At 35.8% G+C, this 18,550-nt stretch overlaps 1 protein-coding gene and 1 non-coding gene across 2 annotated transcripts in view; one reads left to right on the top strand and one right to left on the bottom strand.

Moving 5' to 3' along the window:
• Positions 1-18,550, top strand: part of LOC138703381 (uncharacterized) — a 345,308-nt gene that overhangs the window by 70,805 nt on the left and 255,953 nt on the right. The gene's annotated exons all lie outside the window — the stretch shown is intronic.
• Positions 12,439-12,511, bottom strand: TRNAT-CGU (transfer RNA threonine (anticodon CGU)). The gene has a single exon. It is a non-coding gene; the product is annotated as a tRNA-Thr (tRNA).

Below are 18,550 nucleotides of genomic sequence, written 5' to 3'. Positions count from 1 at the left end.
CTCGTGGCACCAACATGCGCGAATTTCTTTCTCAGGCTTCGAAATGGGGAGTTCTGTGTGTGCGGGCGGCTGCTTACTCATAGAGCGTACTGTTCAACCCCCCCCCCCCTCCTCCTCCCAAGCAAGACTCTTGGGCGAGACCATGTAAGAGGATGCCAATTCGTCTTTCGCGCAGGTGCCACGAGTTTGCGATCGGGCTGTAGCAGTAGCAGTAGCAGCAGCAGCAGCAGCAGCAGCAGCAGCAGCAGCAGCAGTAGTAGTAGTAGTAGTAGTAGTAGTAGTAGTAGTAGTAGTAGTAGTAACAATAAGAGGTCTAGTAGTATTTGATTTAACGAAGGGTTTTATCTACAAAAATTATTCAATATCAAAATTCAACACGAACGACCGTCAAATTATGGCCGCAGCAATTCACACATGAAAAACTCTCTTCTCACTAGGTATGGGGAGTAACTTAGAAATTGACCGTCACAAAAAAATGTAACCCCCTCTAGCCGTCGGGAACGTAAAAGCAAGGAGAACAAGGCGAAGACAAGTGGAACACAAGAAGAAGAAAGGGAATAAAATGAAAATAAAGGAAAGGAAAGAAATGTAAGGTAAGGGGGAAAAGGAAAGGCAAGAATAGCGAAGGGAATATAAACAGAACAATGAAATACAAGGAGAACAAGGGAGAAGATAAAGAGAACAAGGAAATACAAGGAGAACAAAGGGAAGAAAGGACAATAGGAAGATAAGGACAACAATGGGAGGACAAGGATAACAAGAAGAAAAGGAGGAGAATGAGAATAAAAGGAGGACAAGAGGAATACAAGGAGAACAATGAAAATTCTAAGAGAATACAAAGAGAATTAGGGGAACAATGGAAACAAGGGAAATATAAGAAGCACAAGAGAAATGCAAGTAGAACAAATGGAATACAAGGAGAAGTGAAAACACGGAGAACAAGGGTAAAAGAGGTAAAGGAATTGCAAGGAGAAGAAAGGGAATGCAAGGAGAACAATGGGACAAGAAAAACAAGGATAAGACAAAGAGAACAAGGGAAAGACAACGAGAAGAACAGGAAGACAAGGATAACAAGGGGAAGACAAGAAGAACAATGGGAATACAAGGAAAATAAGGGGGATACAATGAGAATCAGGGGGATATGAGAACACGGAAATACAAGCAGAAAAGGTGGAATGTAAGGAAGACAAAGGGAACACAATGGGAACAAGGAAAATACAAGGAAATGAAAGGGAATATAAGATTATACGAAAAATACATAGAGAACAAGAAGAAAACAACGGTAAAACCATGCACTTGTCGACAGGTGATCCCACCACCACGTGGTTCTACATAAAGATATGTAGCATAGTAAAGCTATGCACATGTGGATGTTTATGTGTCGTGAATCTCCTACTCGAGACCGCAGATTTACTTCTCTCTTGGAGGAGGCCGTTTCCGTCGGCCAGGTTTCATCCCGCAGACTTCGGATCCAATCTACCTAACACGACTTCATGTAAATGTATCTTCCATAATGCTTAGGTGGCCCACCCAGGCTCCAAAAACTGAGAATCGGGTCCGAGAGATGAAAGGTTACCCAAACTTCTAATGCTGAGATCAAGGAAGGACTGAAAGTTCAATTCCAGGACTTTTGCATTACATATAAAACTTGGCTAACAATACCAAGTGTTATCGAATGAAAGAAACATTGGTTTCATTGAGTTGCAAGAATTTCACCGCAGATCGCGTACAATGTTTTTCTCGGCAAATTGGAATAATACTGGCCGTACCATTGTGTAACCGCCGAAGTGGTGTTACGAGAACAGATGCAGTGAGTAACGGGATGCTGATTTAATGAAAGTAATATCTTGCAAAACCTGGAAGACAGTTTTTATAGTCACCAACATCTGAGTGAGAAAAGAGCTCTTCAAGTACTAAGTTTTATAGAGGAAATCTAACAATGCAACTTAATTCTCTGGTGTACGAGAAGAATAACTATTCTCTTCTTCCTACGTAGATTATTCTAATTATTAAATTTACACATCCAGGTTCGATTATCGACTGCGAAGTGACTTGCCTGCAATGTGTTGATTTAAGAGGTGATCTTACGCCATGCAAACTACACAATCTAGCAGTCCAGTTACATTTGAACGTTTTACATTAAGAATCTCAGCAAATGTGTTCATAAAAACTCTTGATAATTTATACCTAAAAAGAAAGATAGCATGCTGTTTCTCAATGAAAATAACTATTACTTTGTAAAACGTAATAATAATAATAATAATAATAATAATAATAATAATAATAATAATAATAATAATAATAATACTTACAAATGGCTTTTAAGGAACCCGCAGGTTCACTGCCGCCATCGGACCCTATCCTGTGCAAGATTAATCCAGTCTCTATCATCATATCCCACCTCCTTCAAATACATGTTAATATTATCCTCCCAATTACGTCTCGACATCCCCAAAGATCTTTTCCCCTCCGGTCTCCCAACTAGCACTCTATATACATTTCTAGACTCGTCCATACGTGCTACATGCCCTGCCCATCTCAAACGTCTGGATTTAATGTTCCTAATTATGTCAGGTAAAGAATACAATGCGTGCAGTTCTGTGTTGTGTAACTTTCTCCATTCTCCTGTAACTTCATCCCTTTTTACCCAAATATTTTCCTAAGAACCTTATTCTCAAACACCCTTAAACTCTGTTACTATCTCAGAGTGAGAGTCCAAGTTTTCACAACCATAAAGAATAACCGGTAATATAACTCTTTTATGAATTCTAACTTTCAGATTTTTTGACAGCAGACTGGATGGCAAAAGGTTCTCAACCGAATAATAACACGCATTTCCCCTATTTATTCTGCATTTCATTTCCTCCCAAGTGTCATTTATATTTGTTACTGTTGCTCCAAGATATTTGAATTTTTGTCCTCTTCGAAGGATAAATCTCCAATTTTTATGTTTCCATTTCGTACAATATTCTGGTCACGAGACATAATCATACACTTCATCTTTTCGGGATTTACTTCCAAACCTATCGCTTTACTTGCTTAAAATTTCCGTGTTTCCCTAATCGTCTGTGGATTTTTTCCTGACTTATTCACATCATCCGCATAGACAAGAAGCTGATGTAACCCGTTCAATTCCAAACCCTCTCTGTTATCCTGAAACTTATCTAATGGCGTATTCTAGAGCGAAGTTAAAAAGTAAAGGTGATAGTGCATCTCCTTGTTTTTTCCCGGAGTGAATTGGAAAAGCATCAGACAGAAGCTGGCCTATACGGACTCTGCTTTAAGTTTCATTGAGACACATTTTAATTAATCGGACTTGTTTCTTGGGAATACTAAATTCAATAATATTGTTATATAAAACTTCTCTCTTAACCGAGTCATGTGCCTTTTTGAAATCTATGAATAACTGATGTACTTTACCCTTATACTTCCATTTTTCTCCAATAACATTATTAATAATAATACATATAATAACAATAATAATTTAATAATATATTTATTTACTTTGGCGGAGTTAAGGCCATCAAACCTTCTCTTCCACAACACCAGAAATGTAATAGAACGACAAGAAAAAGTGTACATAATAATAGGCTGCGAAGGTTTATAGCTTATTCGGCTATAATCTTTTTTTTCAGTCTGGTATTATAAGCAATTTAATGTTGCATTCTATTCTTACGTAAGCAAAAAGCGAATGGGGAAGAAAATTTCAATTCAATTATGATGGTTTGATATGTTTTTTTTATTTACTGCAATTTTCAACAGTATTAAATACTGCACAAGAAATTAAATAAAATTTTAGAGCTGAAAAGTAATAAGTTATCTCTGTAGTACGTTCATATGAATTCCGTATTACAATGTTTATTCATTCTATAATGATCTCACGGATGATATTACTCGTATTTGTGAATTATAACTTGATTATTACATACACACCGCACAGTGTGTAATTTAGACAGTCTGGCCGGCCAAAAATAATTTCTCGAAAACTAATTGTTTAATTTTCTTAAAATTTGGTATGTAGTTCCAATTATTGACAAGTTCTTAATAATTAAAATGAAAATAGGAATTAATTCTACAAAAAATAAAATTAACAATATTGTAATACATTTCTGACAAGTTTTTAATAATTAAAATGAAAATAGGAACTAATTTTACAAAAAATAAAATTAACAATATTGTAATACATTTCTCGATTTGAGTGAAAAAATAAATGAATGTTCGTAATGTGGAATGCGCTTAAAATTGAAAAAGTAAGGCGAAGAAATATTTGCTACATGATGTCGAGATATTACTGAAAGAGACCGCACGGCACGGCTAATTTTATACGTAATTTCGGTGCCTTCATTACCTTGCTAGTTCAAGTTCAACTTGTTAGGTGCTGGCGTTATTGGGCCTGGTAGCACAAATTGCATTGGTTCATCGCCATACTTCAATAACATATTCAGCTGTGACTCGTAGTGTTGTTACGCTAAACATGTGAAATTCTGCAATCTTTTGTTTCACCACGAATCCGGGGAAGAGTGTACATACTCGTGCGAGGAAAGACGTTTTCTACTGCAAAAAAGATGATGCAGTAGTGCTTTATTTAATGATGCTCTCAACTACGGAAATTTTTTAACGTTAATGTTCAAAGTGGGCCGAGGAATTTTTCATAGCCCTCGATATGGAATGAGGTTCTTACATTTGCCGTAAATCTACGACACAAGCCTTCCAGATTTATTTCTTTTGGAAATGAATCCATGTTGAGAAAAATGTTGCGATTTAAAATCCGAATCCGAGAACCTTCGACCCAACGGCTATATTATGTTTTTTACGCAAAAGGAATCGTCCCGCCAAGAGTTTTAAACCGGTCGGATGACAAACCAATAACATTTAGGAATTGCAGGTAGTAGGGGAAAGGACGCATGTCATTGGCCTGCTAATCGGATCAGTTTAAAATTCTTGGCAGGACGAATTCTTCTGTATAAAAACACACTATAACATGCTAACAGCGAGACCACAAAGGACGAAAAAAGGAGAAAAAACAGACATGTTTAAGACCCTACCCCAACATAATAAATTAAGCGTTTAACAACAGAAATGCTTTAATGTTTGGAAACAAGAGGATAAAGAAAGACATGTTTAAGACCCTACTCCAAATAATAAACCACGCGTTTAAAAACAGAAATGCTTTAATGTTTGGAAACAAGACGATGAAAAAAAAAAATGTTTAAGACCCTACTCCAACATAATAAACCATGCGTTTAATAACAGAAATGCTTTAATGTTTGGAAACAACTTTTATAATGTGAATTAAAACTTGTAACGTTAAGACAATTCCCATCTTAACTGGTTCTTTCCAAAGAGCTCATCTATGACATTTAAAGTAATCTTCATCGCTTTCATATAAATAAACAAGGAATACAAGTTTCCTCTAACAACAGATGTGTTATCATGAGACAGTTATCTTGATTTAACGACTGGAGAGCTCATTGTTGAGCTGGTAGGCGTGACAGTGGAAGCAAATAGAAGTTCTTCAGAGTAGCTGACTGTAAAGGACTTGCTCTTATTTTTAATTACTCTAAATGCGGCCTGCAAAACAACGACGTAAAGCCTCGGTTTTTCTGAACCGATGCAAGCGACGTACGAGGTGCGAGGCCCACCTCGCACAAATCCGGACTACACGAGAGACAGTGAGTGGTTTCTATTACTGCGGATGCACCTCGCACGTCGCATGCGTCTGTTCAGAAAAACCAAGGCTTAAGAAGGCGTAATGAACTGAAGGCACTCCCCGAGCATTAGTAGGAGCAAGGTTGCTTCTCCCAAGTTCCATTTCTGAGCTGTAAATTTCACAAGGAGTTTGCTTTGGACCTTGTGTTGGTTTATCTAATATTGACGCAATTCTTTGCAAGGTAGGAATGGTGGCTGCAATGCATTTCGTTGTCCTTGGGAGAAATACTTCATCTGAACAAACATTTCAGTACCTGGTAGAATAACCGACAAAAGTAGCCAAACAGGTGCCAACTATTTTATTTCTAAAGACAAGGAAGATCGAAGAATGGAGGAAATTTCACAAAGAGGACTGGCGTAATGGCACAATGTTATTATAAATTATAACTTGAGAATATGACAAATTATAATGTAAGGAAAAGATTTTATTCAATATCTGAAACGTCAACGATATATAAAATACGAACTTTTCTGGTTTTAAACATTTTATTCTACAATTAATCTCTATTAAACATTTACAATGAATTTATTAAATCATCTCTCTTCCCATGCTAACTAAAAAAACAATACCCTTGCTATTACAAATCGTAATACACTTCCTTAGTACCTAACTTGTAGTGCACAAAATATATATTAATAAGTAATACTTATTAGTTTACATACTGTAAAGATTACGCAAGAAATATACAAAAATACAGCAGACGGGGAACTATAGTACATAATTAACAATACGAAATACCAGAGATCATAGGAAATGTGGAGGAGTTGGCAATCGAATTGAATGAAGATAAAGGGAAAGAAAATAAATTAAAATTTAAACGTGATCAAACGTCCTTGCAAAGAGACTTGGGACAGTGGAAAACAAACTACTTTAACTCCAAGCCTGTGGGTCACTTGTCTCACTTCGTTAGTCGCCGTTCCATTGAAGGAACCTAGTGAAATTTGGAAGAGGAAAAGGTGAAAATAGGCGTAACCTAAGGTGTGAAGAGATGTGGCAAAGTACCAACCGGAAAATTTACCCAAACGGAGTGAGAGGCAAGCGTCGTATTCTCAATATACAAACGAACTAAGTCCTTAGGCGGAGCGAGGGAAGGCCGAATTAACTCACCCAGAATTCCACAAGTTCCCAGTCAAAAATTCTACAGTCACATGAAAATGTTCTTATTCTTCGTATAAGAAATACAGAACTAATTCTTTGACAAAAAATGATCCATATTTGGTATATTTTTTTCTCGTACTTTTTCTTCTTTTAAGATTAAAAAACTAGATAAGAACTTGTTATTCCGTCTTCATATTATGTTTTAGTTTCAATTGATTTTCGGACCCGATCGTCATTCCGCTGTATAGATTCATACTTCATTGTTATTTACAATGCATTTCCGTTATTAATTCAGTTTTACGTTGTTCTTGAAACTCCCTGAATGCATATTATTCTACTTGACCATTCTGGCCAATCTCTTCAAAAAGTACAAAGATTTGTAAAAAAAATTCTAGGAGATAATGTTCTTAGATGCCCTACAGTGCATAATCTTGGAATGACTAAATGTAAAACACGAAGGCATAGGTAAAGGCGACGAAGGAAGTCCTAAACTATATGGATGTTATCATATTATTTTTATTTTAACTATTGGTAAACGCGAAAGGCATTGGAAAAGGCGACGAAGGATGTATATACATGTTATTTTTATTTTAACGTAGTAGGGGAGAGTCGGGTAGTATCGGATATCGGGTAATATCGGACAATGCGTTTCTTTCATCTACCACCATATGGTAGTACCTGAATGACATGGTTATGTTTCTCTATGGTACATCACAGAAACGTAACCATGTCAATCAGGTACTATCATCCTGTGGTAGATGAAAGAAACTCACTGTCCGATTATTACCCGATGTCCGATACTACCCGACTCTCCCCTAACTATTGGTAAACACGAATGACATGGAGGAAGACGACGTAGGAAGTCCTAAACTATATGGATGTTATTTTTATTTTAACGTAATAACTATTAATAAAAACGAAAGACATGGGGGAAGGCGACGAAGGAAATCCTAAACTATATGCATGTTTTTTTTTTTAATTTTATTTTAACGTAATAACTATTGATAAACACGAAAGGCATGGCGGAAGGCGACGAAGGAAATCAATCCTAAACTATATGCACGTTAGTTTTATTTTAACGTAATAAATATTGCTAAACACTAAAGGCATATAGGAAGGCGATGAAGGAAACCCTGAACTATAAGCATGTTATTTTTATTTTAACGTAATAACCATTGGTAAACACGAAAGGCATGGGGGAAGGTGGCGAGGGAAATCCTGAACTATAGCAATGTTATTTTTATTTTAACTTTACAACTATTGGTAAACACGAAAAGTATAGGAGAAAGCGGCGAAGGAAATCCTAAGCTATATGCATGTTATTTTTATTTCAACGTAATAACCATTGGTAAACATGAAAGGTATAGGAAACGGCGACGAAGGAAGTCCTAAACTATACGCATGCTATTTTTATTTTAACGTAGCAACTATTGGTAAATACGAAATGCATCGGGGAAGAAGACGAAAAATATTCTAATGTTATTTTTATTTCAACGTAATAACTATTGGAAAACTCGAAAGGGGTAGGGGAAGGGGATGAAGAAAATCCGTAACTATTTGCATGCTATTTTTGTTTTAACGTAATATCTGTTGGTAGCAATGTTAAGTGGCTGTCTAAGAGATTCTTTTGTGGATAATTTGTGCGACAAATTAAAACTGATAATCATTTTACTTTTCTGAGGAATTTCATTTCTGCAACCTGCATTTCGTTTTTCTTTTCTCTCGATTTCTCTATGTATGCATTATTCGCTTCAACTGGTAAGAGCAGACCACACTTAGGTAGAACTACATTTTTTGTTTGTTTTGTAATATCCTCTTTTTTTTCGTCCACATACACTTTGAAATTTATTTCAGTTTTTCTACTCAATGATTAGGCCTGTCTATGTTTAATCTTTTACTGCGGCTTAAGTAATAAAAAAGAGTGACATTTTGCATAATGAGTCATAATATGCTTTCTTTGTAGATACGTTGATGTTGCATTGCTGTCTGTCTAGAGGTAATGCACTTCATAGGTGTATCACTGTATGTGAACTTCACCACGTTTGATTAATATTGCCTATATCGTCATAGAACATCAATATATTCGATTATTCGACTCTGTTTATTTGTAAACTAGAGTTCATGATTTTCTTTCATTGCTTTTCGCTCAAGTAGTGACGATTCCGACTAAAATTACAAATAATTAATATAATAAACAATGGAGGCCTAATGTGGAGTACCTTTTTGGTTTCTTTAATACTGTCGATAATTTCAATAATTGTATCCACAGATGATGTAAATTGATTTTCTTCAAATCTTTCCTTATGCTGTAGCCTGTATAGGCTATAAGTATGGATTTCCTAATATGAGTGTGACAGAATTTAAGACATGAATGAATTTGATCCATTGTACGCAGAGTAAAAGTCACAGGTTCAAATCCCGACCGATCATAATTATTTATTCTCATTTCTCAACATTTCAGTAGCTCACTTTTTGTCTCTATTTGGTTTCTTATTTTAATATCATATTCAGGCAAGGATGAAGATTCAAATTGAAAGCATGGTGATATAGAATCTCCATTTGCACTTAATAGACTTATATCTAAAGTAGTAATGTATAGGGTATTTCAAAAGTCAGTTCAAACATTAAACCGCTATAAATATTATAATATTTGAGATAGAGGAGAAAAAAAAACAAAAACAAAAACATCACAGTGTTGGGCAAACAACGGAGTTTACAAAACATTGGGAAGATGTCCGCCGTTCTCGTTCAACGTACAGCATTCTGTCTGCGACGTCATGCACAGAATTTTGCAGATAATGTCTTGAAATATTGGCAGTTCCTTGCGAGATGGCATCTTTCAGTTGCAATAGGGTTGTTGGATATGTCAGGAAAACTCTTTCTTTAAGGTAACCCCACAGCCAAAAGACGGCCGGATTGAAATCTGGAGACTGCGGAGCCCACATTGTTGAAAAGTGCCTACTGACGACACGATCGCCAAACATCTGCGTAATTAATTGTTTTGCAGGGATAAAGATGTGGGGTGGAGCGCCATCTTGCATGAAGATTATGTTTCCATATCGTGATTCCTCAGTCTAAGGATGACGAAGTTGTGTAACATACTGTAGTAGCGCTCCTCGCTTACTGTAACAGTCTGTCTTATTCCATTATTGTCCACACCTGTTGAGTAACGTTTAGCGCGCCTGGCCAGGAAACCAGGTGGCCCGGGTTCAATTCCCGGTCGGGGTAAGTTACCTGGTTGAGGTTTTTCCGGGGGTTTTCCTCAACCCAATATGAGCAAATGCTCGGTAACTTTCGGTGCTGGACCCGGACTCATTTCACCGGCATTATCACCTTCATCTCATTCAGACGCTAAATAACCTAAGACATTGATAAAGCGTCGTAAAATAACTTACTAAAAATTAATGGTTAGTTAACACGCGTAACTGAGGTTCGTTTTCCGACCAAAGCCATCAATAGGCACTTTCCAACAATGTGGCCTCCGCGATCTCCAGATTTCAATCCGCCGATTTTTGGTTGTGGGGTTACCTTAAATAACGAGTTTTCCTGACACATCCAACAACCCTATTGCAACTGAAAGATTCCATCTCGCAAGAAATTGTCAATATTCCAAGACATCTGCAAAATGCTGTGCATAGTGTCGCAGACAGAATGCTGTATGTTGAACAAGAGAACGACGGAAATCTTCCCAATGTTTTGTAAACCCCATTGTTTGCCCAATACTGTGATATTTTTATTTTTTCCCTATCTCAAATATTATAATATTTATATCGGCTTAATTTTTGAACTGACTTTTGAAATACCCTATATAGGCTACTCCCTAATATGGGGTATCGCATGTTAGGCCCTCCGCTCTACCCTGTAATAAGGAACTGATCATGTTGAAATAGGAGTACTAAATCTTCCAGACACTCTTTAGAACAGAGTTAAGCCAAGAACAGAGTAACGTCAGATAGCGTGATTTTCATGCTACCACTCAAGCATAAATTTGTTTAAAAAAGTTGCCTTCTTATATTATTTGTATACACAGACTTCACAACAAATCAAAATGTTGCATTTTAAATGATGCTGTCCAAGATCCTTCTTCTGAATTACTGTCACCTGTGTCTTCTTCTTCTTCTTCTTCTTCTTCTTCTTCTTCTTCTTCTTCTTCTTCTTCTTCTTCTTCTTCTTCTTCTTCTTCTTCTTCTTCTTCTTCAGAAATTGGACAATGACTTTATTACACAGACTTCGCAACAAATAAAAATGTTCGATGTGCCACTTCTGTCTTCCACATACTGAGGCGGTTTCTTACACATGAATATGGTGACCTATTCACATAAAATGTTACTGCCTATGTCCTTGTGGTTTGTTAAGTTTCCAGATGATATCAGTGCCAAACAGCTGAGATTCTGAGGTAGGCCTATCCTATATTAAGCACCACTTCATATTAGGTTACTTTTCTCTTTATTTTACACGACATCTGTAACACCTACTTAAGGCCGTACCCTCTAACTTATTTTGATATTCTCTAGTATTTAAAAGTATAATATTGTGAAAATTCTATTTCCCAACATTTCCTTCGTGTATCATCTTGTTTTCGGGGACAATAATTACGTCTTGCAGAAGCTCTCACCTAAGAAACAGAATTCATCTCTGTCAGAGAACTATAATTCTAGAAATAGTCTAACTGAAAGGCAACCAACTTTAATAATGTAGTTTTAGTTCCCGGTATTAATTCGAAAGTTTGCCCACTCCTCATCTGAAGCTAAGTTAAAATGGATTGACGTATAGCCTACTGCTATTAATCACCAAGTAATATAATGTCATGATGAATAATTGTCGTTAGACATACGTAACTAACTTTGTCTTTATTCGCTGCAGTTAATGTTCTCATAAAGCGACATAAACGACTCTATTATGGTACTAAGTACAGAAGAGACATTTAGGACAGTTTATTAAAACAACTTATTACTACCCTCTTTTAATGACCCGTACCAATATTTTTATACAAAAGATGAAGAAATGAGTCGCGAAACTGTAGAAAAGAAATGTTTCTCTGCCTTTGAAACGATTTCATATTATAAATTTATATAAGTTATAAAATTTTCAAATTGAAACTTCTCAAGCCGTCGTTTTTTGTGGTAACGCCTTAGGCTTCCATATGGGAATAATAACTATAATTGTTACTGAAATTATTATTGTTGTTATTTTCATACGTAGCTATACATGCCTTATTGATACCAAATTTTGTCGGAGCGATGTACAACGGGATTCCAACACCTCCAAGATAATTAATAGGGTATTAGAGAAAAATTCGCTCCGGCGTCGGGTGTCGAACCCGGGTTCTTGGTTCTACGTACCAAGCGCTCTAACCATTGAGCTACGCCGAAGTTTAATCCACAGCACCGGATTGAATTCATCTCCTCCAGTGTTTTTCCCTTTTGTGGCCTGACTCGAAGTTCGACATGTATGTTGACATTTATAGTAAGTCAACTGCCATTATACAAGGAGCGCACTCAATTGAGTGACTTAGTAGCCAGGATTTCACGTAATATGCAGTGTTGGGCGAAGAATCTACGTAAAGATTCATTTTTGGTCCTACAGAATATATGTTATGGTAACAATTGATATTAGAGGAGAAAAATTCGCTCCGACGCCGGGGATCGAACCCGGGTTCTTGGTTCTACGTACCAAGCGCTCTAACCATTGAGCTACGCCGAAGTTCAATCCACAGCACTGGATCGAATCCCTCTCCTGTAGTGTTTTCTGTAAGAGCAAAAATTAATCTTTACGTAGACCTCCAAGTTAGCTGAGAAGGTCTGATAAGAACCGTTAAAATGAGTAGCAGAAGAACATTCAATGAATAAGAGACGACTGAATTCCTGTGCTATGAGAAACAATTAGTCGTGAGAGAAAATACCAATAGTAAATCCTCCATGAAAACGGCTAGCAATCACTTAAAATTGTGCATTCAATTTGTTCGCAGACTTCGATATCAAGTCTTGTTACATTATTGACAGAACATTGACCTGTATAATAAAGATATGAGAGCAACATTCAAGGTAAAACTAAATTCATTTAAGACAGAAGGAATATTAAAAACAAAAAAAAAAAACACATTAATAAAATGGAGGAAAATCGACTACTGAGAAGAGCTAAAGAATATCCACTCTTATATAGGAAAAGAGGAAGGCTACACCTAAGATGGATGCAGGAGTGTGAGTGTAGGCTATGTCATCAGATGAAGTTCAAACTGGGGAACAAGAAAGATGCACATTTTAGGACATGAGAAGAAGAAGAATTTTATTTAACAATTCTATCAACTGCAGAGTTTACTTCTCCAAAACAGAATTTGAACCCGGATCCGCTCTTCCTCACGATCAAACATGCTAACCGTTACTCCACAGCTGTGGACTACCTACAGTTACAATCATATTTCGGCTTCTCTCTTCAAAATCCTCTTATGCCCCTTAAGCGGAATGGTGTAATCGAAGTGAGACAGGTGACCTTTAGGTTACGGGCTCTCTCTGAAATGTTGATATAAGTCCCCAGAACCTTTGCAAAGACGCGCACTCGAGCACTACTTTTTAGTTTATCTTCTCTCTTTTAATTCGTCACTCATCCAGCCATCCATCCATACATCCATCCATCTATTTGGGCTCCCGATAAATATTATACTTAAACCTTTTTCTCTAAGTATTTTGCAGAAGAAGAGAAGTAAACATCTTTTTCTCAAACTATAAACGAAAACTAAAGAAATAATACAGAAAAAATGAAAGTATTCGAAAAAATGAAAGAACAAATAATTAATTATTAATTAACAGTTAAAGATGTATAAATAATTTAAGTATAGAATACAGGGTTGTTTCCAATCTCTGATAAGGGATTTGAATGACATCATGTGCGTCAGGAGTCACACGACAGCTGAACTGTGACACGAGGTGACAGACCAGTGGTGAGTGATCTCATAGTCAGAGTGCACGGCGACTCACAGCAGAAATTTCCAAGAAAATCGAGCCCTTTTGAGAAGGATACATTACGACCCTTTCCAATGCCAAGTACACTTAAGTGAAAATAAAAGAAGCCTGCAATAAACGAGGTTATGTTATTTCTAAGAAAGACGTCTTCTGTGTGCTTAATAAGATTGGTAAAGCTCGAATGGAATTAATTTGTATCTTTTCGTGGGGTGCGGCGACTCGTGATGAGGGGTGGATTTGCTTGCTTTTTCTACTCTGGAATTAATTCCATCCGAGCTTTGCCAGTCTTATTATGTACACACAAGATGCCTTTCTTTGAAATAACGAAACCACGGGTTTTGCAGGATCTTATGATTTTCACGTCACTGTACTTGGCATTGGAAAGTGTTGTTATGTATCCCTCCCAAAAAAGGCTCGATTTTCGTGGGCATTGCTACTGTGATACACCGTGCACTCTGATTATGAAATCACTCACTACTGGTCTGTCACCTCTCGACGCAATTGAGCTGTCGGTGTGATTCCTGACGCACATGACGTCATTCAAATTCGTTATCAGAGATCGGAAATAACCCTGTATAGGTTATGTATATTGGAAAAATATTCGGTCACTTAAAATTTAGGTACGAATAGGTCAAGATTTAAAAGAAGAAAAAGAGTGCAGTAGATGCTGTTGACAATACTGTAACGGTTGAAGTTAGGTGACATGGGAGGACTTATGTAAAACAAGAAATCATACATTCACTGGACGTATATTACGTTAGAGGCTTCTAATTCCGCGTTTTTCTGCAGAATTACGATTACAGAGTTAATAGCACGTTTGTTAACTGCGATCTGATATATGGTCATGCTCTATTTAATTAGGTGTGCTATCAAATGTGGAACTTGGGTGGAACTAGACTGAAAGAAAAAGAGGAACTCAGCTAAACGCATATGTGGTAAGAGAATGACTCTGACCGCAATATTAGTATTCCAAATGCATATGCATGAGCTGTGAGGGCTGTTTAAGACATTTTCATTCCCTATTACATGTGAGTATCCGGAAATCTCGAATCGCTTGATTTATAGCGTACTGTAAGATAGTGCGTCTCTAGAAAACGTAACAGACTTCAATTACAAAGCGGAGCAACGGACAAGCTCTTTCTATTGTTGCATGTTAATCTCCAGTCGCTAGACATTTGCTTGCAATCCCGCCACGCCAACGCTAGTCATGGGGTTACTTTCAATTTCAGATACCATTGTTTAGCTTCTGTGGGATTGTTGAAAATTTGTACAGTACCTCATAATCAAGACAACTGCAATGTGTGGAAAGACGAAAATTGAAATACATGAAAAGATAATAGAACATATTTCTCACTTCATCTACTCGGTGAATCTTACACGATCTAAAGGCCTATACATATTAAATTACGGATACTACCTAGCTACCTACAGTTGGATTTAGGATTGAATATTATTTGAAATGCAGAAATTTAAAGTATCGAAAAGGTATCGAGGACTTATCCCGATGTATTAGACATGCTTCGATACCATTGAGTATCGTAGATATCGAGGTCTCATCTCTAATGTTCGCTATAGTAGCTTATAAAAAAAATAAATGGTCCCCTTAACGCCAGCAGTCTGCATAAATTAGGAAAATTTCTTTTTAGAGTTAAAATTAGACGGGAAGAGAAAGTCAAAGCTCTAACGGAGATGGAATTATAAATGTTGAGTAGTCGGACACGACAGGAAACTATGAAAAGTAGACAATGAAGTTACAGAATAATTTTTAAGAGATTGAGTATAGAAGTGAAAAAGCTAAAGTAAGAGTTTTAAATACAAGAGCTATACTTACTATTAGTTTATTATTATTATTATTATTATTATTATTATTATTATTATTATTATTATTATTATTATTATTATTATTATTATGGTGCACAGAGGATACTTATAGGCATAGGTTCAATATGTAGTAGTAGATCTTGTAATGTTTGTATAGAGAGTGATGGCGGATTAAGAACTGGAACACATCAAATCCGCCATGACGTGAACAAAGATTGATGAAATAAATAAATAAACAAATAAATAAGTAAAGAATAAATAAATAAATAGATGAATAAATACTTACAAAAGGCTTTTAAGGAACCCGAAGGTTCAATGCCGCCCTCACATAAGCCCGCCATCGGTCCCTATCCTGCGCAAGATTAATCCAGTCTCTATCATCATATCCCACCTCCCTCAAATCCATTTTAATGTTATCCTCCCATCTACGTCTCGGCCTCCCCAAAGGTCTTTTTCCCTCCGGTCTCCCAACGGCCTCCAGATGTGGAGGGTAGCTGCGAATATATTGAATAAGCAGTCGTGGACAGCCGATAAGGGATGGTCCTCCAGCTTGGGGGTTGGGCGAAGGGCTAACAACCCATCACCGTAAGAAAACAGCTTGTTACGAATCCCTACAATAAGCCTCGGAATAGGACTGATTCTCTGGCACGACCACAGCGAAGATGAATAAATAAATCTATAATAATAATAAATCTGTAGCCGAAATTTTTCTGGTAATTTTCGATTTTCCAAAAATAATTGGTCCTAACATATATAATTAACCACCCTGAAACCGAAAATCGCTTTTTTGAAATTGTTGTTTGTATGTATGTCTGTCTGTCTGTCTGTCTGTATGTTTGTTACCTTTTCACGCGATAATGGCTGAACCGATTTCGATGAAAATTGGAATATAAATTAAGTTCGTTGTAACTTAGATCATAGGCTATATGGCATTCAAAGTACGTTATTTAAAAGGGGGGTTATAAGGGGGCCTGAATTAAATAAATCGAAACATCTCGCGTATTATTGATTTTTGTGAAAAATGTTACATAACAAAGGTTTCTTTAAAAATCATTTGCGATAAGTTTTATTCTTTAAAAAATTTTGATAGGACTGATATTTAATGAGATAAATGAGTTTTAAAATTAAAATAACTGTCATCTATGGCCGTGTAACGAGATAAAAAACAACAACAATCGAAAGCTATGAAAGATAGCCTACAGAGAATGTTTCTGTGTTTGTACGAAGTAATATCGGAAGCTAAATTAACCGATTTGTATAATTAATTATTATTTCACCATTGGAAAGTGTAGTTTCTCTAGATGGACATAATACTATAATGTTATTACAGTAACTTCTGATATAATAATGTAATGTAATGTAATGTAATATAATATAATATAATATAATATAATATAATATAATATAATATAATATAATATAATATATTATAATTTAAGTTATTTGAAGGGTTCAGAACCATAGTGGGCCAAGCGCCATTTACTGAATACGTAGAAAACAAGGGTTAAAATTAAGTTATTACCATAATTCAATGGAAACTTATAGCAAGTAAAATAAAGTATACACATTAAATCTAAATGATGTCAATGTTCATTAAACTATGGTTGCATATAACAACAATTAAGAAACATGTTAAAGGAATTGTCATTGCACCAAATGAGTGCTTTCTGGACCAAAATGATCGCATTTTAATTATTTAAATACAATTTAAATTAAGTAACATATTACACGACTTATCCTTCTATCAAACACGAATGTTCCCTGGATCAAACGTCCTATTTTAATTATGTAATTACTTTATATTTATTTCTAACAGGTGCAGCGGAGCGCACGGGTACGGCTAGTAAGTTAATAAATAAATAAATAATAAATAAATAAGTAAATAAATAAATAAATAAATAAGTAAATAAATAAATAATAAATAAATAATAAAAAAGTAAATAAGTAATAAATAAATAAATAAAATAATAAATAAATAAGTAAATAAATAATAAATAAATAAAATAGTAAATTAATAAAATAATAAATAAATAAATCAAATAATAAATAAATAATAAATAAAATAATAAATAAATAAATAAATAATAAATGAATAAATAAATAAATAAATAAATACATCTCTAATGTTAATTAATGCGTGTGTAAGCTTTTATATTTTCTTTAGCTGTATGTACAGTGTTGATTGTCGAACTAAATGCTGTCCATTTAATAATACACTTTAATTCTTCACGTTTTTACAGCCAGTATAGGAAATAACAAAAGAAGGCTCTTCTGCTGTGATGTAAACTGTAAGCACATTCCCACCTGGTTCTGTTTGTAACTAGTACAATAATGCCACCATCAAGGCCCATGATCTGTTCCCAGAAGTTTTCGTCTCCCGAGCTATCCTTAAATAATGATACTGTTTAATTCTGTCAATGTGCGACTATATCGTAACACAAGGACAATAATGCTAGCTACCTTGTAAAACAAGGACATAACGCTACATATCTCGTAAAACCACAAAAGAATAAACACGGTCAAATTGACAGACGATAACTGATTCTTGGTTCATTGACATGGAAAAATCATTCGTCGGTAAATAACCTTCACAAAACCAACAAGACGCTGTATTCGAGTTCACGTAGTATTTCAGAGTTGTGTTCTATGCTTGTTTTTAGTGGCAGACTTTTAGTTGGCTGAGTGAAAGTTCAGTTTCCATATTAAGAGAAGTGTACATAGCGAGGGTGCCAATCAGTGTTCTCTTTAGCTCGACGTTGTAGAACAGACTGATGTCCATTATGACATCATTTAAACATCACGCTTGGGGAGGTGAACTACTCTCACTATTTTTTCCCTCTTGAACAGTACGGTACTAGCGAAGAGCGGACTTCTATCTTTTTGCACAGCTACACGATATCTTATGTACTTCTTTAAAGTAGGCACTGTCTTGGAAAAGCGAAGTACAGTGAAACCTCTCATT

The sequence above is a fragment of the Periplaneta americana genome, chromosome 7 (assembly GCF_040183065.1).
Source record: "Periplaneta americana isolate PAMFEO1 chromosome 7, P.americana_PAMFEO1_priV1, whole genome shotgun sequence".
In the NCBI taxonomy this organism is placed as follows: domain Eukaryota; kingdom Metazoa; phylum Arthropoda; class Insecta; order Blattodea; family Blattidae; genus Periplaneta; species Periplaneta americana.
This window is presented reverse-complemented; position numbering and strand designations above follow the sequence as displayed.